The 22,012-nt window shown below is 43.6% G+C and overlaps 1 protein-coding gene and 1 non-coding gene across 2 annotated transcripts in view; one reads left to right on the top strand and one right to left on the bottom strand.

Annotated features, from left to right (window-relative positions):
* The window catches only part of ABHD12 (abhydrolase domain containing 12, lysophospholipase), a 53,582-nt gene that overhangs the window by 26,146 nt on the left and 5,424 nt on the right, over positions 1–22,012 (bottom strand). The window lies entirely within an intron of this gene.
* TRNAC-ACA (transfer RNA cysteine (anticodon ACA)) lies at positions 4,044–4,115 on the top strand. The gene has a single exon. It is a non-coding gene; the product is annotated as a tRNA-Cys (tRNA).

The following is a 22,012-nucleotide window of genomic DNA, read 5'->3' on the forward strand; positions in this document are numbered from 1 at the left end:
GATGGACAGGAAGGCCTGGTGTGCTGCAGTCCATGGGGTCTCAAAGGGAGTTGGACATGACTAAGCAACTGAACTGAACTGAATATTAATTCTAGTTGTTTTTTTGGTTTTTGAAAAATATAAATATTGAGAACTTATTCACATCAGTAAAAGGGAATGGAAGTTTACTAGTATTACCAATTTTTCAGGGTTAAATGCCAAAAATCCCACAGTGAAAAATACTCAAGCCCTTTTTCATTTCTGTTGACAGCTAAGAACTCGACACCACCGGACTTGTACCATTTTATGCAGTCATTAGATATTCACTTAGTTTCCCAGCTTTTACCAAGAACTGAGCCCTCTCTTCCTCTGTGCCTTGACTCTGACCTGCTTTAGTAAGAATTCTGTTAAGTCATCCCCCATCTTGGTATCTCATCCACTGACCTGCCTTTGCAAGAGCCCTTCTATCCTTGATATCTCAACTGTTTCCATCTACTGACCCGCTAACTCTACCTTCTGTCTGGAAATCCCAAGCTGTCTCCTCAGAAGGCACTCCAGACAGGACTGCACACGAGACTGACCTTTCTACTGACTTCTCTGCCCATCCTGCCAGGCCTTTCCCCACCTTCCTACAGGCACTAGGGTTTTAGGCCTCTGCCTCCCTTGGGGGGGCTGTTAAGGGACTCAGGGACCTCACACAGCCTCTGTCTGAGGATGAAAAGGAAAAAATGACACATGGGAAACAAGCTGGGTATTTTACCCCCTCAGCTGAGCTATGGAAACACCCAGACTGCTGCTTGGTATTTTAAGAAGTCCCTCACGGGAAATTTAGTCCATTGCCCCCACAGATTACACATTATGGGAAATGAAAATCTTAAAAGTTAAACATTGTACAAAAGCACTAGCCCTCATCTTGGGCAGGTAATCTTAAATTGTTCCATTTGGCCCAAACTAAATTCAGATAAAAAGACAATTAAAGCAGGGCAAAGACGAGAACCAACTCTTATGTTACCTAAGCTGGTGAGCTTGGTTTGACTACGGTTATGCTGACTGGTGGCTCAGCTGTTAGGACAAGTGCAGTAACGTGTGTGTGTGTGTGTGTGTGCGCGCAGTAACGTGTGTGTGTGTGTGTGTGTGTGTGTGTGTGTGTAACCTACAGTTGACCCTTGAAAAGTGAAGAGCATGGGGTGCCAACCCTCCATGCAATTCAAAATGTGAGTGTAACTCAGAGCTGGTCCTCCATTTTTGCTATTCCACATCTACAGATTCAACTAACTGTGGATCACATGGTACTGTGGCACATCTTTGGTGAAAAAAACCAGTCCATGTATGAGGGGACCCACACTATTCAGACCCATGTTGTTCAAGGGGCCACAGTATTTGTGATGTTTTCCTAGCCCTGGGTGGTATTACCAAATTAATTTACAAAATCCCTTAAAGGAGCTCTGCTCCAAATGACGTAAAGAGAAATAAGTGCTAAATTAAATATTCCTAAAACTCCCAGACATATAAGAACCCAAATATTTTTCAAGTTCATGTACAAATAAAATCAGTTTAGTAGTGTCACTTTAATAAAAGCAGTTGTCCTCTTGAAATGGAGGGAAGGGGGCAGGGCACAACCTTTAAAAGAATGACAAGGCCATAGGACATGACAAAACTGGTTAGAACCAAGTAGATCCAAGATAGCAGGAGATTCAACTTTCAGTAGACCTTGAGCCTCAATTTAGGCCCATTGTTATGCATTAGCTAAATGACACACCAACCAGCACCATGACACTTCTGTGGCTGACCAAAAAGGCCAAAAGTGGGTGGTGGCCCAATTCACGGAAATCCGCACCCCTTCCCTGAAATAACTGGAATAATCCTCCCCTTCATTGTTGTTGTTCAGTTGCTCTGCGTCAGTCCTGTGACTCTGCAACCCCATGGACTGCAGCACGCCAGGCCTCCCTGTCCTACACCATCTCCCAGAGTTTGCTCAAAATCGTGTCCACTGAGCCAGTAACGCCATCCAACCATCTCATCTTCTGTCACTCCCTTCTCTTCCTGCCCTCAATCTTTCCCAATATCAGGGTCTTTTCCAATGAGTCAGCTCTTTGCAACAGGTGGCCAAAGTACTGGAGCTTCAGTTTCGTTAGTTTACCCCCATTAGCCTATGAGTTTACCTGGCCCACAAAAACTGAATTATATTTTGGGGCCTCTTGATGGCCCACACTCTGAGGAGTGTGTTTCTCTCTAAGTTAATTCACTTCTTACCTATCACTTTGTCTCTCACTGAATTCTTTCTGCAAAGAGACATAAAGAACCAGGGCTTCATTAAGTCCTGACACCAAGTGTGTGATCTCAGGGAAAAGAGAGTGGTTCTTGACTGAGTCTGACTCCCTCACTGGAGTTCAAGTCCCATCTGCAGTGCACATCTTCACCCTGAGTTTTTAGCATTAAGTATAACATGAGCACCCATTATTTGACAAATAAACCCAGGCAGAATGACAACCTAATATAATCTACTATTAACAGATTTTTAAAATTATAAATTCAACCTAAAAGTACAAGTATATCTGCAGTGAAATTGCTTGAAATCCATTATTTCATGTCTATCAAGCAAAGCAATAAAACAATTAAAAAATGAATTTAACTTTCTAAGGTTTTTTACTTTCTAATTTTTTTGATATCTGCCTAACACAAGTGTTATAAAAATAATAAATAGGGAAATAACCTGACAATGATTCAGTTCAGTTCAATCGCTCAGTTGTGTCTGACTCTTTGCGACCCCATGAATCGCAGCATGCCAGGCCTCCCTGTCCATCACCAACTCCCGGAATTCACTCAAACTCAACGTCCATCGAGTCAGTGATGCCATCCAGCCATCTCATCCTCTGTCGTCCCCTTCTCCTCCTGCCTGCCCCCAACCCCTCCCAGCGTCAGAGTCTTTTCCAGTGAGTCAACTCTTCACATAAAGTGGCCAAAGTTCTGGAGTTTCAGCTTTAGCATCATTCCTTCCAAAGAAATCCCAGAGCTGATCTCCTTCAGAATGGACTGGTTGGATCTCCTTGCAGTCTAAGGGACTCTCAAGAGTCTTCCCGAACACCACAGTTCAAAAGCATCAATTCTTCAGCGCTCAGCTTTCTTCACAGTCCAACTCTCACATCCATACATGACCACTGGAAAAACCATAGCCTTGACTAGACGGACTTCTGTTGGCAAAGTAATGTCTCTGCTTTTCAATATGCTATCTAGGTTGGTCATAACTTTTCTTCCAAGGAGTAAGCATCTTTTAATTTCATGGCTGCAGTCACCATTTGCAGTGATTTTGGAGCCCAAAAAAATAAAAGTCTGACACTGTTTCCACTGTTTCCCCATCTATTTGCCATGAAGTGATGGGACCAGATGCCATGATCTTTGTTTTCTGAATGTTGAGTTTTGACAATGGTTAGCTTATGGCAATTTCATGAACAATCCAAGTATAACTGTTACGAACCAATGTGTTAGGTTGATATAAGTGAAATAGAAATTGTAGGAATGGATTTTTCAACAACAGTTGAAACTCACAGGACCTTAGAGGGCCCTCCAGGACACAAAAGCCTTTCTGCATCTTCCGTTCCTAGGAAAAAGGCTTCACTCAGCCTCTTTGCTGCTGCTAAGTTGCTTCAGTCGTGTCCGACTCTGTGCGACCCCATAGACGGCAACCCACCAGGCTCCCCCGTCCCTGGGATTCTCCAGGCAAGAATACTGGAGTGGGTTGCCATTTCCTTCTCCAATGCATGAAAGTGAAAAGTGAAAGTGAAGTCGCTCAGTCCTGTCCAACTCTTAGCGACCCCATGGACTGCAGCCCACCCGGCTCCTCAGTCCATGGGATTTTCCAGGCAAGAGTACTGAAATGGGTTACCATTGCCTTCTCCGTGGCTTTCTCTGATTTCCAAAGGGCAGATTCAGACAGTTCCTAATCAGGGAATGGAGCCAAAGCAGAAACAAAGGAGGGGCAGTTAAGAATAGTGCAGCCTTGGGGCAGCGTCCTGGTTCCGCCTCAAGGGATATCTTTTAGTTCAGAATCTGTATGTACTATGACTTCCCTGGTGGCTCAGATGGTAAAGCATTTGCCCACAATGCAGGAGACCCAGGTTCAATCCCTGGTTAGGGAAGATACTATGGAGAAGGAAATGGCAACCCACTCCAGTACTCTTGCCTGGAAAATCCCATGGACGGCGAAGCCTGGTAGGCTACAGTCAATGGGGTCACAGAGTCAGACACAACTGAGCGACTTCACTTTCACTTTTCTGTATGTACTGCAGAGACAAAGTTCTGTATGGTCAAAACTATGGCTTTTCCAGTAGCCCTGTATGGATGTGAGATCTGGACCATAAAGAAGGCCGAGCATTGAAGAATTGATGCTTCTGAACTTCAGTGTTGAAGAAGACTCTTGAGAGTCCTTCAGACTGCAAGGAGATCAAACCAGTTGCTTCTAAAGGAAATCAATGCTGAATATTCATTGGAAGGACTGATGCTGAAGCTGAAGCTCCAATACTTTGGCCACCTGATGTGGAGAACTGACTCACTGGAAAAGACCTGATGCTGGGAAAGATTGAAGGCAGGAGGAGAAGGGGATGACAGAGGATGAGATGTTTGGATGGCATCACCGACTCGATGGACATGAGTCTGAGCAAGCTCTGGGAGTTGGTGATGGACAGGGAAGCCTGGCATGCTGCAGTCCATGGGGTCGCAGAGTTGGACATGACTGAGTGACTGAACTGATACTGATCTTTGCTTGGCTTTCTAGCTTCAAAAGACTTAAAAGTCTAATCTGAGATTCCTTATGAAATGTTCTAGCAAAGGAAACTTTTAAGAGGCTTATGTGGTCAGCTGGTATTCTTGATGCACCTGTGTAAATGATTAGGCCAACTTAAAAAAAATCTGAATCTGAGTACCTTTGATCAAAGAAGACATGACTGTACAAAGAAATTTAATGTTTCAACAGAAAACTAACACCCTAGTGGGTTATTCGGATTCTAGTCCTGTTCACTATCTTTGACCTTTTATGATCTGTCTGTAAACTGGCCTAGATCCTGCCCTCTTGCACATTTTATCAGTTTTTACCAAACTCTCAATTCTTTGGTTTTCCTTCAAAGTCTGGTTACAAACGTCCTAACTAACATTTCTAATTTTCTACCTGATGCAGGAAAGAGCCAATTCTGACTCCATGATGGATCTTTTTCTTTGACTTTAATCTTTGCTTTCTGCTGTTTTTGGTATTATAACCATATATATATATATATATATATATATATATATATATATATATATATATAAAGAATGAAGAGATTAACACATCCCCACCCCCTGCTGCTCCTAGAGGTGGTCCTAGAAGTTAAGAACACAACCTTCCCTTTGACATCCTGGGATTGACCAATCTTTGAAAGTGAAAGTGTTAGCTTCTCAGTCCTGTCTGACTCTTCGCGAACCCACGGACTGTAGACTACCAGCCTTCTCTGTCTATGGAATTCTCCAGGCAAGAATACTGGGGTGGGTAGCCATTCCCTTCTCCAGGGGATCTTCCAGACCCAGGGATCAAAGCCTGGCCTCCTGCATTGGCAGCCAGGTTCTTCGCTGTCTGAGCCACCAGGGAAGCCCAGGGAACACCTGACCAATTTTTCAGTTCAGTTCAGTCACTCAGTCATATCCGACTCTTTGCCACCCCATGGACTGCAGCATGCCAGGCTTCCCTGTCCATCACCAACTCCCGGAGTTTACGCAAACTCATGTCCATCGAGTTGGTGATGCCATCCAACCATCTCATCCTCTTTCATCCCATTCTCCACCTGCCCTCAATCTTTCCCAGCATCAGGGTCTTTTCAAATAAGTCAGCTCTTTGCATCAGGTGGTCAAAGTATTGGAGTTTCAGTTTCAACATCAGTCCTTCCAATGAACACTTAGGACTGATCTCCTTTAGGATGGACTGGTTGGACCTCCTTGCAGTCCAAGGGACTCTCAAGAGTCTTCTCCAACACCACAGTTCAAAAGCATCAATTCTTTGGTGCTCAGCTCTCTTTATAGTCCAACTATATCTTCCCCAGGCAGATGCTCCAACCACCTGCCCGATCCCTCTGGGTGAAGACTCAGAGCAAGGCCCCCTCCAGTAAAACACCCCCTCAGGCCGCAGGAGACCCCGGAAGTCTAAGTTGCCACGCTCCCAAACCTGGGCTCTGAGTGGAAGTGAGACAGAGCTGGCCTGTCCCTCCTCACATTCTAGACGCCAGGGCCAATCCACCCTCTGAGTCTCGGTCTCTTCAACTCTAACAGAATCTACCTGAGAGGCCTGCTGTGCAGAGCAGACCCACAAGCTTGGCACGGTTATGGTCTCTGTCTTGAATTTGGGGAACACTGAGCTGAACCAAAAGGGTCTCTGTCACCACATTAGTGCTTAAGAGCAATAGTTTGACACTTCAGAAATGACCCTGAACTCTTGTGTGCAGCGTCAGAAGGGAAGCAAAGCAGAACTCAGGCACCGGGCAGTGGCAGGGCGGCCAGCCTGCCCAGGGTGGACCCCACCCGGGCCTGGCAGCTCAGAGTCGGACCCACCTCACCCTAAGGCGCTCGGGCCCCAGCCCATGCGCACTCTCCTAGCAGAGTCACAGGACCTACCTGTTCAGCTTAAGTGTTCCGCTCTGGGCCCCCACGGACACATCCCACGTAAGGGAGGCGGGTCACGGTGCTCTGAGCTCAGTGTTACCCAGGCCTGGTGCTCCTCGACTGTCACCTGCTCAGAAAGGCCTGTCAGCTCATGCCCAGAACTATGAGGCAGTCATCAGACGTGAGCACCGTTATCTCCGACTCTGGGCCTTCCTAGGCCACGACTTACCCCTGTAGTTAGGGGCGGCCGAGTGACTTGCTTCGGCTCAGGAAACATGAGTGGAGAGACTACGTCCTTTCTGGGTGGATGCTTCAGGAGCAGCAACAGCCCACAAGGCAGAGCAAGAGTGCGGAGCTGAAGGCCTGGCCAGCCTGGCTCCTCGGCAACCCCGGTGAGCAGAGTCCACGCCGGACCCCCAGTGGGTAAGAACCACCAGTGAGCTGAGGGTTCTGCTCCATGAGCTGGTCTGTCCTGACAGCACTCAGGTCAGATCAACAACATGCAAGTCTGAAAGGACTGAGCTCCCAATCTGTGTGTCTTGTGTGTCTCCAGGTGGAGTTTCCCAGGCAAACCAAACTAACATGTCCAGAGCTAAATGAACACTTGGGCTTCTGCCCTCTCCTCCGGCTCTGCTTCCCCTCCAGTTTTCCATCTTAGCAGATACCTGTGCCCATGGCAAACCCTTAGTAGTCATTCCTGACCCCTCTTCTTGCCCTACCTCCACTTCCAATGCCACCAAGTCTCCAAAACATTTCAAATTTGTCCACCTCCAGTTCCCTTGCCTGCTGCCTCTCTGCTCCAGGCCAGCCATGTATCTTGCCTAGACCAGCAGCCCTAAACTTTTTTGATTACACATTCAATCAGTAACATTTCTGAAGCATGCCCTCAATATATACATATTAAATGATGCACACATGTAACTGGGTGGTTAATATATGAATATGAACATAATAAGAAGTCCCAATATTTCCTTCCCATATCTTAATGACTGTCTCATCCACCTCCTGGGTGAACCTACCCCATTCTGGAGATCAATACCTTGGCCTTTGGAAGAGACTTCTTAAACAGAACCACCCCCAACCTCTACCTGCCTGCTATATAGCCAGAGAGAGCCTTTGAGTCTCCTCAAAAGGAGACTTGGTCATAGCACTGCCCCCCTTAGATAATCAGATCCAAGAGCATCTGAAACTGTCCCAGGAACACTGTGCACCTCTGACCTTCCAGCCCTCAGTCTCCAGCACAGGCCTAGTGTTTCCCCACTTCCTCTGACCTTCCAGCTCTGTCTTGGGCATGGGTTTAGTTGCTTCCCCACTTCTGAGACCTGTCCACATCCCCAGCCCTGTGTTCCCTCCAGATTTCAGCTTCAAGGCTGTTTGCTCCAAGGTCTCCTTGGCTGTTTATTCTAATTCCTCTTACAATCATTCTATATTAAGGCTATTACCCCTCTGTCTGACATTATATATATTAAAATATTTTCCTCTACCATTTGTCTTTTTAACTGGGAATATTTATAAGAGAACTTCTAATGTTTTTTTTTTTTTGTCCTTATTGAAATACATGCAACTTTAGAAAAGGATGCTGAAAATCTCGGCCTTCTTCTCAGCTCCCTGAGAGGTGGTGAGCTCAAGGGCAGCCTCCCCACTCTGACTACCCTCTGCTTACCACCTAGTCCCTGGTCCCTGGTCCCTGGCTTGCTGTTTGCAACTGTGGATGATCTGTGTCCCTAGGACCTACTCATGACCATGCACTCTGCCTTCCCTAAAGGGAAACTGAGGCAGACTGATCCCAAACAGAACTGCATTAAGTCTATTTGGGGAAAAAACACCATCTTTGGACTTCCCCAGTGGTCCAGTGGTCAAGAATCTGCCTGGCAATGCCGGGGACATGGGTTGGATCCCTGGTCCAGGAAGATTCCACATGCTGCAAAGCAACCAAGCTCCTGCACCACAACTACGGAGCCCGTGCACCTAGAGCCCATGCTCTGCAACAAGAGAAGCCATGGCAGTGAGAAGCTGTGGACTGCAACAGAGTAGCCCTTGTGCGCCACTAGAGAAAGCCAGATCTGGGGTAGAGGTGGCTAACACATCACCAGAAGTTTGTACTTGCCCTTTCTTAGGGCAGAGCTATTTTCCTCTTACAGATTTTGTATATATCTTTCTTAGAGGTATTTTTTGTTACTGGCATTTTTGGTCTTCTCTTCCACTACATCTCACAACCAACTCTTGTTGCTTTTATCAATGAAAGCTATGGTCCCAGCACCTTGACCTTCCGCCTCCCACACAGGGGACCATGCACCCACACACCAGGGTGGCATGCAATGACGGGGGTAGAGACTGTTCATGTCAGGGGAGACGGGGGTAGAGAATTTACCACTTATGCTTCAGTATTTTAAAATTTTTTAAAATATATTTCTTGTATATAATAAAAGATTTCAAAACTGGAGGGACTGTATTAGCATGAACAGGCTACATCTCATGGCAGTAATGACCACCCCCAAATCCAGCAGCATGAACAACAGCTCACACTTCTTGCTCTGGCTGCATGTGCAGTACAGGTCAGCAGGGGCTTCTGGTAGTCTTCGTTGCTCAGGAAGCACCATCGCTTCATGACGCACCATCGCTTCATGACATCATCAACTCCACAGATGGTGTTAGGAAACATGGCACGGAGAACCAAGAACTGGCTGTGAAACACTTCTACCTAGAATCACATGTCACTTTCTACAGACCACAGGACCACATCTCTGCTTCAAATGGGCAAGGCCTGGAACTGGAAATTCAGGGAGCGGCAGGGATGCGCCCACAGGGTGGAAAAGCTATGACAGCACAGCACTCACACACAGATAAAGTGAGCTACTTCACAATTTCACATTGGAAAAACTCGCTTGTTAAAGGAGCTCTAAGTAAATATTTTAACAAAGGGCTATTTTTAGATGCAAGTGAACCTGTCTTCTCATTTTTGTTTTCCTATCTGAGAAGCCTTGCGCTCTGGGCTCTTTACTCTATTAGAAGAGTGCACACAGGCATCACAAAAACCCCTACTTAACCTCATTACAGCTGCCTGGGACATGTTCCACCTCCAACAGCCAAGGTGCCCAGTACTGATGATGTGGGAGTCCCAGATAACACTGGCTCATCAGAAAGCCACAGGAGCCAATGAGGCTGGCTCCGGGGACATCGCCCTCAGGCTCCTGGCTTCCCCTGGTACCGCCACGGATGTGCAGGCCTCGCCAGCCACTCCAAAGCTTCCACAAGGAGGGGGTGCCAGACCAACCAGGAGGTCCCAGAGGGTGACACCCACCGGAGAGATGGCTCTGCACCAGGCCTGTGAGCTTAGAAGCCCACTCCTTAGCACCTCACTGTGTCAATAATGTGGTCAGAAAAGGAAAGCAACATACTGGCTAACTCATTAGCTTCCCTCAACTGAAATCTGCCCAATATTTTCAACCCATGCCATTTCCTTGTTCTAACAGTCAGGCTGTGTTGCAGCCCTAATAGAGGCAGGAGCACACCGGCTCTGCCTCCAGTGGCTGTGTCACTCTGGACAAGCTATAATGCGTAACTATCTGTGACTTGATTTCCTCATCTGTGAAACGGAGATTACAGTACCTTTCGAGATAGCTGTAAGCACTTAAGTCAATACAAGGGATTCCCTGGCAGTCCAGTGGTTATGGCTGAGTTTAATCCCTAGTTGGGGAACTAAGATTCTGCAAACCACATGGTACAATAAAAAAATAAATAAATAAATTATTATAACCCCCTTTTTATTCAAGAAGCAGTATTTGTCCAACACTAGAACTGTCAATAAGAGACAGTACAAGTCTCTAAACAAGGCAGTACCCACCCTACCAACTATTAATAGAAACTACCTGCTCTCCAGTGCCAGTTTCATAGCATAAAAGTATCTGAGAAAGTTCTGAAACCTGTAGCAACAGAAAGCAAAAAAACAAGGACTTAACAATACAGGTGGGACTTTCCTGATGGTCCTGTGGTTAAGAATCTGCCTTCTAACACCGCGGGACTCAGGTTCAATCACTGGTCAGGGAATTAAGATCCCATATGCCACAGGGCAACTAACCCCTTGCACCACAATGACATGGCCCGCGTGCTGCAATGAAGACCCAGAGCAACCAAAAATAAATAAAAACACAACCAACAATACAGGTAATTCAATTATCTCCCCCCAAAAGCATAAAAACTAGGGAAACAGATTAACATGTAAAGTAGGTGTCTCTTGTGAACTTCTTTTAAACACAAAAAGTAGATGGAGTGAGTGGACAGGAAAAAGCACTACACCCCTCTCTCTATAATGATATATTATGCTGCTATAACCTTGCTGAAATCTTAGTACAACTCCATGAAGCAGGTAGAATAGGTAACACTCCTCTTTTAGAGATACAGAAACCAGGCTCACAGTGTGGATTCATTTACTCAAGATAAGGCCTCATCATGACTTCATGTCCTGGGACTCTCAGTTTGCGCCCCCTCTTTCCATTCCACCAAATTTTCATTCAGAATGAATTAAATTGCATTTTCAGAAATCCAAAAAAAATTGAGAATGAAACTTGATCCTCAGCTTCCCTGGGTTTCTCCCTGACACGTTCCTCTGTCCATGGGATTCTCTAGGCAAGAATACTGGAGTGGGTTGCCATGCCTTCCTGCCAAAGACAGGACAAAGACCAAGACAAATTACAATTAAAATAGCAAAATTAAAGATAAAGAATCTTAAAAGTAGCAAGAAAAAAGGCAATTAGTTATGTGCAAGAAAACTCCCTAAGCTGACTTTCCAGCAGAAATTTCACAGATCAGAATGAAGTGACATGATATACTCAGTGATGAAAGGGAAAAGAAATCTATACCTGTAACCAAAAATATTTTACTTTACATATAAGCAATAGCTAAAAGAATTTCACACCATGACACTGGCATTGCAAGAAATGTTCAAGGGCCTTCTCTAAGTAGGATTTTAAAAAAATGGAAAAAAAAAAAACCTCACAACTAGAAATATGAAAATTATGAAAGGAAAAACCTCATTGGTAAATGTAAACACACAGTAAAAGTAGTGCATCAACCACTTATAAAGCTAGTAGGAACAGTATAAGACAAAAGCAGCAAAATCATCTATATGCACAATAAGTAGTTAAGGCAGATACAAAACAAGTCATAAAATATGCTATCAAAAACACTAAATAATGTGGGGGAATAACGCACGGTTGTTAAGAGTACATTTCAACTTAAAAGATCATCAACTTAAAATAACATGTTATTACTAATATATATTATATATATTTATGTGTGTGTGTGTAATTGTTATATATGAACATCATGAAAAGTGAAAGTTGCTCAGTCATATCTGATTCTTTGCAACCCCATGGACTATACAGTCTATGGAATTCTCCAGGCCAGAATACTGAAGTGGGTAGCCCTTCCCTTCTCCAGGGGATCTTCCCAAACCAGGGATCGAACCCAGGTCTCCTGCACTGCAGGTGGATTCTTTACCAGCTGAGCCACAAGGGAAGCCCAAGAATAATACTGGAATGGGGAGCCTATCCCTTCTCCGGCAGATCTTCCAGACCCAGGAATCGAACCAGGTCTCCTGCATTGCAGGCAGATTCTTTACTAACTGAGCTATCAGGGAAGCCCATGAATATCATGGTTATGAATATCATGGTAACCACAAATCAGAAGAAAACCCTACAACACACACACACAGACACACACACACACTCACCCAAAGAGAAAGCAATCCAAATATATCATCAAATCAGATGGGGGGAAAGAACAAAAGAAAGAACAAATAAGAACTATAAAAACAATCAGACAAGAATTAACAAAATGGCAATAAGTATATACCTATCAGTAATTACTTTAAAAATAAATTGATTAAATACTGTATTCAAAAGACAGAGAACAGCTGAACAGATAAATAAAAAACACAACCTATCTATACGCTGACTACAAGAGACTCATTTCAGATCTGAAAACACAGAAACTGAGGTAATGGAAAATGGTATTCCATGCAAATGGAGACAAAAAGAGAGCTAGGGCAGCAATATGTATACCAGACAAAACAGATTTTCAAACAGACTATAACAAGAGACAAAGAAGGATATTATATAATGACCAAGGAATCAATCCAATAAGATACAACAATTGTAAACAAATACACATCCAACATAGGAGCAACTAAATACATAAAGCAAATATTATCACATTTCTGACTGGAGGATTTTTGCAGAAACTATTGCCAGTAGCCGGCGATTTGTTATGTAAGTGAATACTGAAATGTCTCTGGTCAATAATGTTCATGTAACAAAAGATATATTAATACATTTCTGGTCAATAATGTGTTAACAAACATAAAGGGAAAAACTAACAACAACACAATAATAAGAAAGGACTTTAACACCCCACTTGTATCAATGGACACATCATTTAGTGAAAAAAATCAATAAAGAAACATTAGCCTTAAATGACCCACTAGACCAGACGAACTTAACAGATATATCAAGTCTCAACAAAGTTAAGATGGAAAGCATACCAAGGATCTTTTCAAACCAAAAACCAAAAGTAGGGAAAACCACTAGAGCATTCAGGTATGACTTAAATCAAATCCCTTACGATTTTCCCAGGATCACATGCTAATAAGTGAAGGGTCACATGGAGTTGCTAAGAGTTGTACACAACTTAGTGACTGAACAACAACAATCCAGTAGCTCACAATATGATTGTATTTGGAAACGGAGCCTTTAAAGAGGTGAAAATTTCATCTGGTGTCCTTATAAGAAACGTGGACAGAAATGCAGAGGAAGGACCATGTAAGACACAGGGAGAAGATGGCCTAGGAGAGAGGCCCGAGAAGAAACTATCGCTGCCAACACACTGATCTCAGACTTCCAGGGTCCATGTATAAAGTACACAAATAAAATTTACTGTTTTAGTGACTCAGTCTGTAATACTTTGTTATGGCTGCCCAAGCAAACAATTACATATGGTAATCCTTGATTTGGAGTATTACTTTGCTAGCGTGTGAGATGAGTGCAATTTGCGGTAGTTTGAGCATTCTTTGGCATTGCCTTTCTTTGGGATTGGAATGAAAACTGCCCTTTTCCAGTCCTGTGGCCACTGCTGAGTTTTCCAAATTTGCTGGCATATTGAGTGCAGCACTTTCACAGCATCACCTTTCAGGATTTGAAATAGCTCACCTGGAATTCCATCACCTCCACTAGCTTTGTTCGTAGTGATGCTTTCTAAGGCCCACTTGACTTCACATTCCAGGATGTCTGGCTCTAGGTCAGTGATCACACCATCGTGATTATCTGGGTCGTGAAGATCTTTTTTGTACAGTTCTTCTGTGTATTCTTGCCATCTCTTCTTAATATCTTCTGCTTCTGTTAGGTCCATACCATTTATGTCCTTTATCGAGCCCATCTTTGCATGAAATGTTCCTTTGGTATCTCTAATTTTCTTGAAGAGATGTCTAGTCTTTCCCATTCTGTTGTTTTCCTCTATTTCTTTGCACTGATCACTGAAGAAGGCTTTCTTATATCTTCTTGCTATTCTTTGGAACTCTGCATTCAGATGCTTATATCTTTCCTTTTCTCCTTTGCTTTTTGCTTCTCTTCTTTTCACAGCTATTTGTAAGGCCTCCCCAGACAGCCATTTTGCTTTTTTGTATTTCTTTTCCATGGGGATGGTCTTGATCCCTGTCTCCTGTACAATGTCACGAAACTCATTCCATAGTTCATCAGGCACTCTATCAGATCTAGGCCCTTAAATCTATTTCTCACTTCCACTGTATAATCATAAAGGATTTGATTTAGGTCATACCTGAATGGTCTAGTGGTTTTCCCCACTTTCTTCAATTTAAGTCTGAATGAATTTGGCAATAAGGACTTCATGATCTGAGCCACAGTCAGCTCCCGGTCTTGTTTTTGCTGATTGTATAGAGCTTCTCCATCTTTGGCTGCAAACAATATAATCAATCTGATTTTAGCGTTTGCCATCTGGTGATGTCCACATGTATTCTCTTGTGTTGTTGGAAGAGGGTGTTTGCTATGACCAGTGCGTTCTCTTGGCAAAACTCTCTTAGCCTTTGCCCTGCTTCGTTCTGAACTCCAATGTCAAATTTGCCTGTTACTCCAGGTGTTTCTTGACTTCTTACTTTTGCATTCCAGTCCCCTACAATGAAAAGGACATCTTTTTTGGGTGTTAGTTCTGAAAGGTCTTGTAGGTCTTCATAGATCCGTTCAATTTCAGCTTCTTCAGAGTTACTGGTCGGGGCATAGACTTGGACTACTGTGATACTGAATGGTTTGCCTTGGAAATGAACAGAGACCATTCTGTCGTTTTTCAGATTGCATCCAAGTACTGGATTTCGGACTCTTTTGTTGACTATGATGGCTACTCCATTTCTTCTAAGGGATTCCTGCCCACAGTAGCAGATGTAATGGTCATGAGTTAAATTCACCCATTCCAGTCCATTTTAGTTCGCTGATACCTAGAATATCAACATTCACTCTTGCCATCTCCTGTTTGACCACTTTCAATTTGCCTTGATTCATGGACCTAACATTCCAGGTTCCTATGCAATATTGCTCTTTAGAGCATCGGACCTTGCTTCTATCACCAGTCACATCCACAGGTGGGTGTTGATTTTGCTTTGGCTCTGTCCCTTCATTCTTTCTGGAGTTATTTCTCCACTGATCTCCAGTTGCACATTGGGCACCTACCAACCTGGAGATGAGCACCCAATTGCACTCATCTCACATGCTAGTAAAGTAATGCTCATAATTCTCCAAGCCAGGCTTCAGCAATGCGTGAACTATGAACTTCCAGAAGTTCAAGCGTTTTAGAAAAGGCAGAGCAACCAGAGATCAATTTGCCAACATCTGTTGCATCATCGAAAAAGCAAGAAAGTTCCAGAAAAACATCTATTTCTACTTTATTGACTATGCCAAAGCCTTTGACTGTGTGGATCACAATAAACTGTGGAGAATTCTGAAAGAGATGGGAATACCAGACACCTGACCTGCCTCTTGAGAAATCTGTATGCAGGTCAGGAACCAACAGTTAGAACTCGACGTGGAACAACAGACTGGTTCCAAATTGGGGAAGGAGTACATCAAGGCTGTATATTGTCACCCTGCTTATTTAACTTCTATGCAGAACACATCATGAGAAACGCTGGGCTAAATGTAGCACAAGCTGGAATCAAGATTGCTGGAGAAATATCAATAACCTCAGATATGCAGATGACACCACCCTTATGGCCGAAAGTGAAAAACTAAAGAGCCTCTTGATGAAAGTGAAAGAAGAGAGTGAAAAAGTTGGCTTAAAGCTCAACATTCAGAAAACGAAGATCATGGCATCTGGTCCCATCACTTCATGGGAAATAGATGGGGAAACAGTGTCAGACTTTATTTTTGGGGGCGTGAAAATCACTGCAGATGGTGACTGCAGCCATGAAATTAAGACGCTTGCTCCTTGGAAGAAAAGTTATGACCAACCTAGACAGCATATTAAAAAGCAGAGACATTATTTTGCCAACAAAGGTCCTTCTAGTCAACACTATGGTTTTTCCAGTAGTCAGGTATGGATGTGAGTGGACTATAAAGAAAGCTGAGCCCTGAAGAACTGATGCTTTTGAACTATGGTGTTGGAGAAGACTCTTGAGAGTCCCTTGGACTGCAAGGAGGTCAAACCAGTCCATCCTAAAGGAGATCATTCCTGAGTGTTCATTGGAAGGAGTGATATTGAAGCTGAAACTCCAATACTTTGGTCACCTGATGTGAAAAGCTGACTCATTTGAAAAGACCCTAATGCTGGGAAAGATTGAGGACAGGTGGAGAAGGGGATGACAGAAGATGAGATGGTTGAATGGCATCACCAACTCGACGGACATGATTTGGGGTAAATTTCAGGAGTTGGTGATGGACAGGGAGACCTGGCGTGCTGTGCTTCATGGGGTCACAAAGAGTCAGACAGGACTGAGTGACTGAACTGAACTGAATCCTTGATTAGATATATCAGACATTGTGAATTTCACTTTGTTGTGTACTGGCTATTTTTATATTCCTTATAAATATTACTGAACATTGTTTCAGGATGTAGTGAAGTTACTTGGACACAGTTTGATTCTCCCAGGGTTCATTTTTATGATTCGTGCTGAGTGCACACATGGGCAGAGCAGCACTCTGCTGAACACAGAATACAACTCTGGATGGCTCTCCAGAGTTCTCTCTGTGCCACTGTCTCCCCCTGGTCCTCTGTCCTGTAAACTGTAGGCATGCCGGTGTGCCTAGGCTCTCAGCACCTCACCCACGGCTCAGGGAGTCAACCAGGCTCTCCACATCGCTTTCCCCTTCCCTGAGCTGCAGTGGAGAAACTCACATACGCAGTGGGAAGCTGAGCTGTTGCAGGACTCCTTTGTTTGTCACCCCTCACACACCACTGTCTCTCACTGCCAGTGGCCAGTGTTTTGAAAGCTCATTTCATGCATTTTGTCTGGGCTTATTTGTTGTTGTAGTTATTTCAGGGTAAATTTAGCCCCTGTTACTCTATCTTGGCCAGATATGAAAGAATCAAATTTCTATTAAAAAGTGTCTATGCTTAGTTTTCATCAATTCCTCCATGACTGCAACAATCAAAATTATTAAGAAAGAATTTTTGGCCTTATTCCACTATATTAATAGGTATATCCCCAAACACATTTTCTATTATAATAAATATTCCATCATATATGAGTTTATACATATATATTCCATTATATTTTCTCACATTCTCTCAGAAGGAACAAAAAAGTAAATCCAAAATTCACATCTGAAGACTAATAGTTGGACTAAATTCTACCTAGTTTATAGGTGGAAACCTGAAGAACAATCTTCAAACTCTTACTCAAACACAGTATTGGGAGTAATTTCACTGAACACATCTGAAAGCTTCAAGACCTTAATACACAAGAGCAATCCATAAATGTTCCCAGAGAAGAAAACAAAAAGTCATGAGGAAATTGGCAGAGCTTAACAGCTGGTTGTCCCACTGTGAAAAGGCCTTATTCTCCTGACAGTAACAAGCATGTTTTATCACTATAACATAGCTTGTTTTCAAGCGCTTTATACATAATTGTATTACTTACTGTTGAAAAACAAAATTCACCTGAGCAAATCCTAAAAGATCTTATTGGCTTTATTTAACAATTCATCAATTGGGCAGCATCTCACATAGTAAATAACAAAGCAACTCCAAAGAGCTACACAAAATGAAAGACTTTCCTAGGCAGAAGGGAGCAGGAACACGGAAGTTTTACGAGACAAAAAAACTGGGTTGTTTATTCCAAGGTCACTTTCCTTTAGGAGATGACAGGTTCCGATAGGCAGATGACCTCATCAGTGCTGACTAGGTGATTTCCAATTGACTGGTTTAAGAATTTGAGCCGAGACTGTAATAAAATTTCTGTTTGGTGATGTGGGGCTTATTTAGCATAAGCAATTCCATTCTGGGTATGTTGTCTGCTTTTTAAAACTACCTTGCTCTATTTTTCTTCATAGCACTTTACCACCTCCTTGAAATTTACTATATATTTACATCTACCTTTTTTTGCTATCTTTCTCCCTCAAGAGGAGAATGAGTTCCACAAGGACTGGGAACTGTCTGACTGTAACATTCTATTCACAGCCTCCAGCACACAGTAAGTCTTCAACAAATACTCACTGGATGAATAAAAGAAAAATCATACTAGCAGTCTTCTCTACAGCTGCCACACTGCTAACAGTAATTATCCACAGGACAATTTTACTTTCTCGATTATATTCTATTTTAAATCTATATTAGGAAATCCTTTTCATTTCTGCAATCAGAAGAAAAAAAAAAAATGAGAGAAGAGCAGAGGGAAACAGACAGGATCCCTCTGGGGCTGCCTTTCATCACGACGACTGCCATCTCTCACAGCGGCCTCACACCAGGATCCCTCCTCAGTCCCTGCAGAACCTCCCTGGTGCTTCCTCAGGAAGCCCGGGGCTGTACCAGCAGGTTCCCAGCTGGCCGACACCATCCCTTCCTTCTGGAGCCCAAAGCTGGCATCCAATGTCCTAGGATGGCAGTCTTATTTTCCTTCCTGTAGGTTCTGCCATGACGTGCCTTGTCAAACTGTGCTCTGTCCCTAAACTATGAATATTTATTTTATCTATAGATAGCTTGATATGCCAGGGATGCATTGAAAAATGAGTTACATCCTGTCAGAGAAGTGGGAGCCTAAAAGATGAGATATTCTGACGATAAATCAGTACAAAACAATGTCAAGAGTAACAAAGGACAAATGTGAGATCAGACTAACCGTCTCCAGCCATCCTTGCATTGTCTCTACCACAGACATCATGAAAATGTCACACATAAAAACTGACAGACAACAAATTCCCTGAGGATACGCACTGCCTTCTTTCATTTTTCCCAGTGCCTAGCATGATTTCAAACAAACAAGTTAAGAAGCAAGTTAACTGTTGGTTGAATAAAATAAACCTATGAGCATGGAACAACAGACTGGTTCCAAATAGGAAAAGGAATAGGTCAAGGCTGTATTTTGTCACCCTGCTTATTTAACTTATATGCTGAGTACATCATGAGAAACTGATGGGTGTACATCATGAGAAACAGCTGGGCTGGAAGAAACACAAGCTGGAATCAAGATTGCCAGGAGAAATATCAATAACCTCAGATATGCAGATGACACCACCCTTATGACAGAAAGTGAAGAGGAACTCAAAAGCCTCTTGATGAAAGTGAAAGTGGAAAATGAAAAAGTTGGCTTAAAGCTCAACATTCAGAAAATGAAGATCATGGCATCCGGTCCACCACTTCATGGGAAATAGATGGGGAAACAGTGGAAACAGTGTCAGACTTTATTTTGGGGGGCTCCAAAATCACTGCAGATGGTGACTGCAGCCATGAAATTAAAAGACGCTTACTCCTTAGAAGAAAAGTTATGACCAACCTAGATAGCATATTGGAAAGCAGAGACGTTACTTTGCCAACTAAGGTCCATCTAGTCAAGGCTATGGTTTTTCCAGTGGTCATGTATGGGTGTGAGAGTTGGACTGTGAAGAAGGCTGAGCGCTGAAGAATTGATGCTTTTGAACTGTGGTGTTGGAGAAGACTCTTGGGAGTCCCTGGGACTGCAAGGAGATCCAACCAGTCCATTCTGAAGGAGATCAGTTCTGGGTGTTCTTTGGAAGGAATGATGCTAAAGCTGAAACTCCAGTACTTTGGCCACCTCATGTGAAGAGTTGACTCATTCGAAAAGACTCTGATGCTGGAAGGGATTGGGGGCAGGAGGAAAGGGGATGACAGAGGATGAGATGGCTGGATGGCATCACTGACTCGATGGACGTGAGTTTGAGTGAACTCCGGGAGTTGGGGATGGACAGGGAGGCCTGGCGTGCTGCAATTCATGGGGTCACAAAGAGTTGGACACGACTGAGTGACTGATTTGAATTGAACTGATGAGCATGCAACACTGACAACGCCACTTTCAGGTAGGAACAAAATGATGTTCCAGGCCCAGGAATGGCACAAGTCAAGCATGAAACAGTAAAGAGTCTATGCTGTACACATTATTAGGAGAAAGAACCAGCTGAAAGTTAAAAGCCATACATGTATTTTAAGACCCTGAACTATAGCATCCAAATGAACTGCTTCCACTCTGAACATTTTCCCCTTCCCATTACAAATAATTCAGTCAATTCATCTAAATCTTGCATGGAGATCCAAGTTTGCTAAGACCTGAAAAGAGTTTCAACTTTCTTTTCTTTACCCTAAACCTCAAACCAGTCAATCCTAAAGGAAATCAACCCTGAATATTCATTGGAAGGATGGATGCTGAAGCTCCAATACTTTGGCCATCTGATGCGAAGAGCTGAGTCACTGGAAAAGACCCTGATGCTGGGAAAGACTGAAGGTGTGAGGAGAAGGGGATGGCAGAGGATGAGATGGTTGGATGGCAAAATCAACTCAATGAACATGAGTCTGAGCAAGCTCCAGGAGATGGTGAAGGACAGGGAAGCCTGGCATGCTGCAGTCCATCAGGTAGCAAAGAGTCAGACACCACTGAGCGACTGAACAACAACAAAGCTCAGGACAACTTTCAAGTTTCAAGAACAAACCCCAAATTCCAGCATTCCTGAGTTGTGCTTGTATTTCTTCATTGACACTCCTTCTCTGTCTTCATTTTTGCAAAATGACACTCCTCACACAGACATTCATCTACCCCCTCCTCTTTTTACCTTCTCAAGGCATTTCCTGGTAAACCAGGGCATACTTGGAAAACAGAACACACATAATTAAAACAAAGCCTACAAGCACCATCTCAAGACAAATTCTGCTAGAAACCTCTATTTGTGTATTAGCAAAACCTGAGGGGCAAGAATTCTGCTTATGAACCATATGATCACTGATGTTGCCCTCTGTTCATGTTGATCTTTTCTCCACCTCAAACCCAGCCTAACACCCTCCTCACTGGCCTGTGTGTGGAGTCCTCAGGTTGGGGGTGCAAGGGGAGCTGCCCTCAGACCTCCCAGGACCAGGTCGCACTCAGCGGTACAGAACACACACAGCAAGTCACAGCTGCAACGACTGCCCGTGAAAACCATTTCTGTCATCCAGTGTTGCAACACCACATGTTAGAAAAGTGAGTCTCTGCCAAGGAGATTGTCTGTCTTGTTAATGAGACATTAGCAACATGGTAGGAAACATCCGATTAGGCCAAAGATAGAGAGCTAAGACTGGGTCCAGGTGGAGAGCTGAAAGAGAAACACTTGTGGTAGCTCCTCTCCCCTGGGCAGAGGGCTTTGTTCTTATTTCAGAGAAAACAGAAGCACCCAGAGAACTTCCAATGCTGTCCCACACAGCAACTTCACAGCACCCTTGGGGATCCCTAACCTATTTCTGGATCCCAGAGACATCATGCCACCAGCAGCTCTTTCATACTGGAGCCTCACCCTGCTTCTATAAGGGAGATTTTTATCCCCACATCACGAGGAAGAAATAAGCTCAGAAAGTTAAGCAATTCTCCCCAAGACACGAACCTGAGAACACTCATTTGAGACTACGCAAACTTTCCTCCAAAATATCAAATGATACTAAGATGGGCACCAAGCCTAAATAACAGGTCTTTCTACTCAACGGACATCTCGGGCAGATTTCTGGGCATCACAGTTCCTTGTGTCAGCAGCCTGACACTCCAGACACTGGCCCTCAGTTCAGGAAGAAACAAATCACCTGTCCACTCCCCATGTGGACACTCAAGTTCTCTGGCATCATGTCAAGCATTTGACTTAATCTGTCAGTTTTCAAGATTGTATTACAGTTAAATTTTCCCTATAAACTGCATTTTGGAAGGAAAAGTGCTCTAGTGGGAGGA

The sequence above is a fragment of the Bos indicus genome, chromosome 13 (genome assembly GCF_029378745.1).
Source record: "Bos indicus isolate NIAB-ARS_2022 breed Sahiwal x Tharparkar chromosome 13, NIAB-ARS_B.indTharparkar_mat_pri_1.0, whole genome shotgun sequence".
Lineage (NCBI taxonomy): Eukaryota > Metazoa > Chordata > Mammalia > Artiodactyla > Bovidae > Bos > Bos indicus.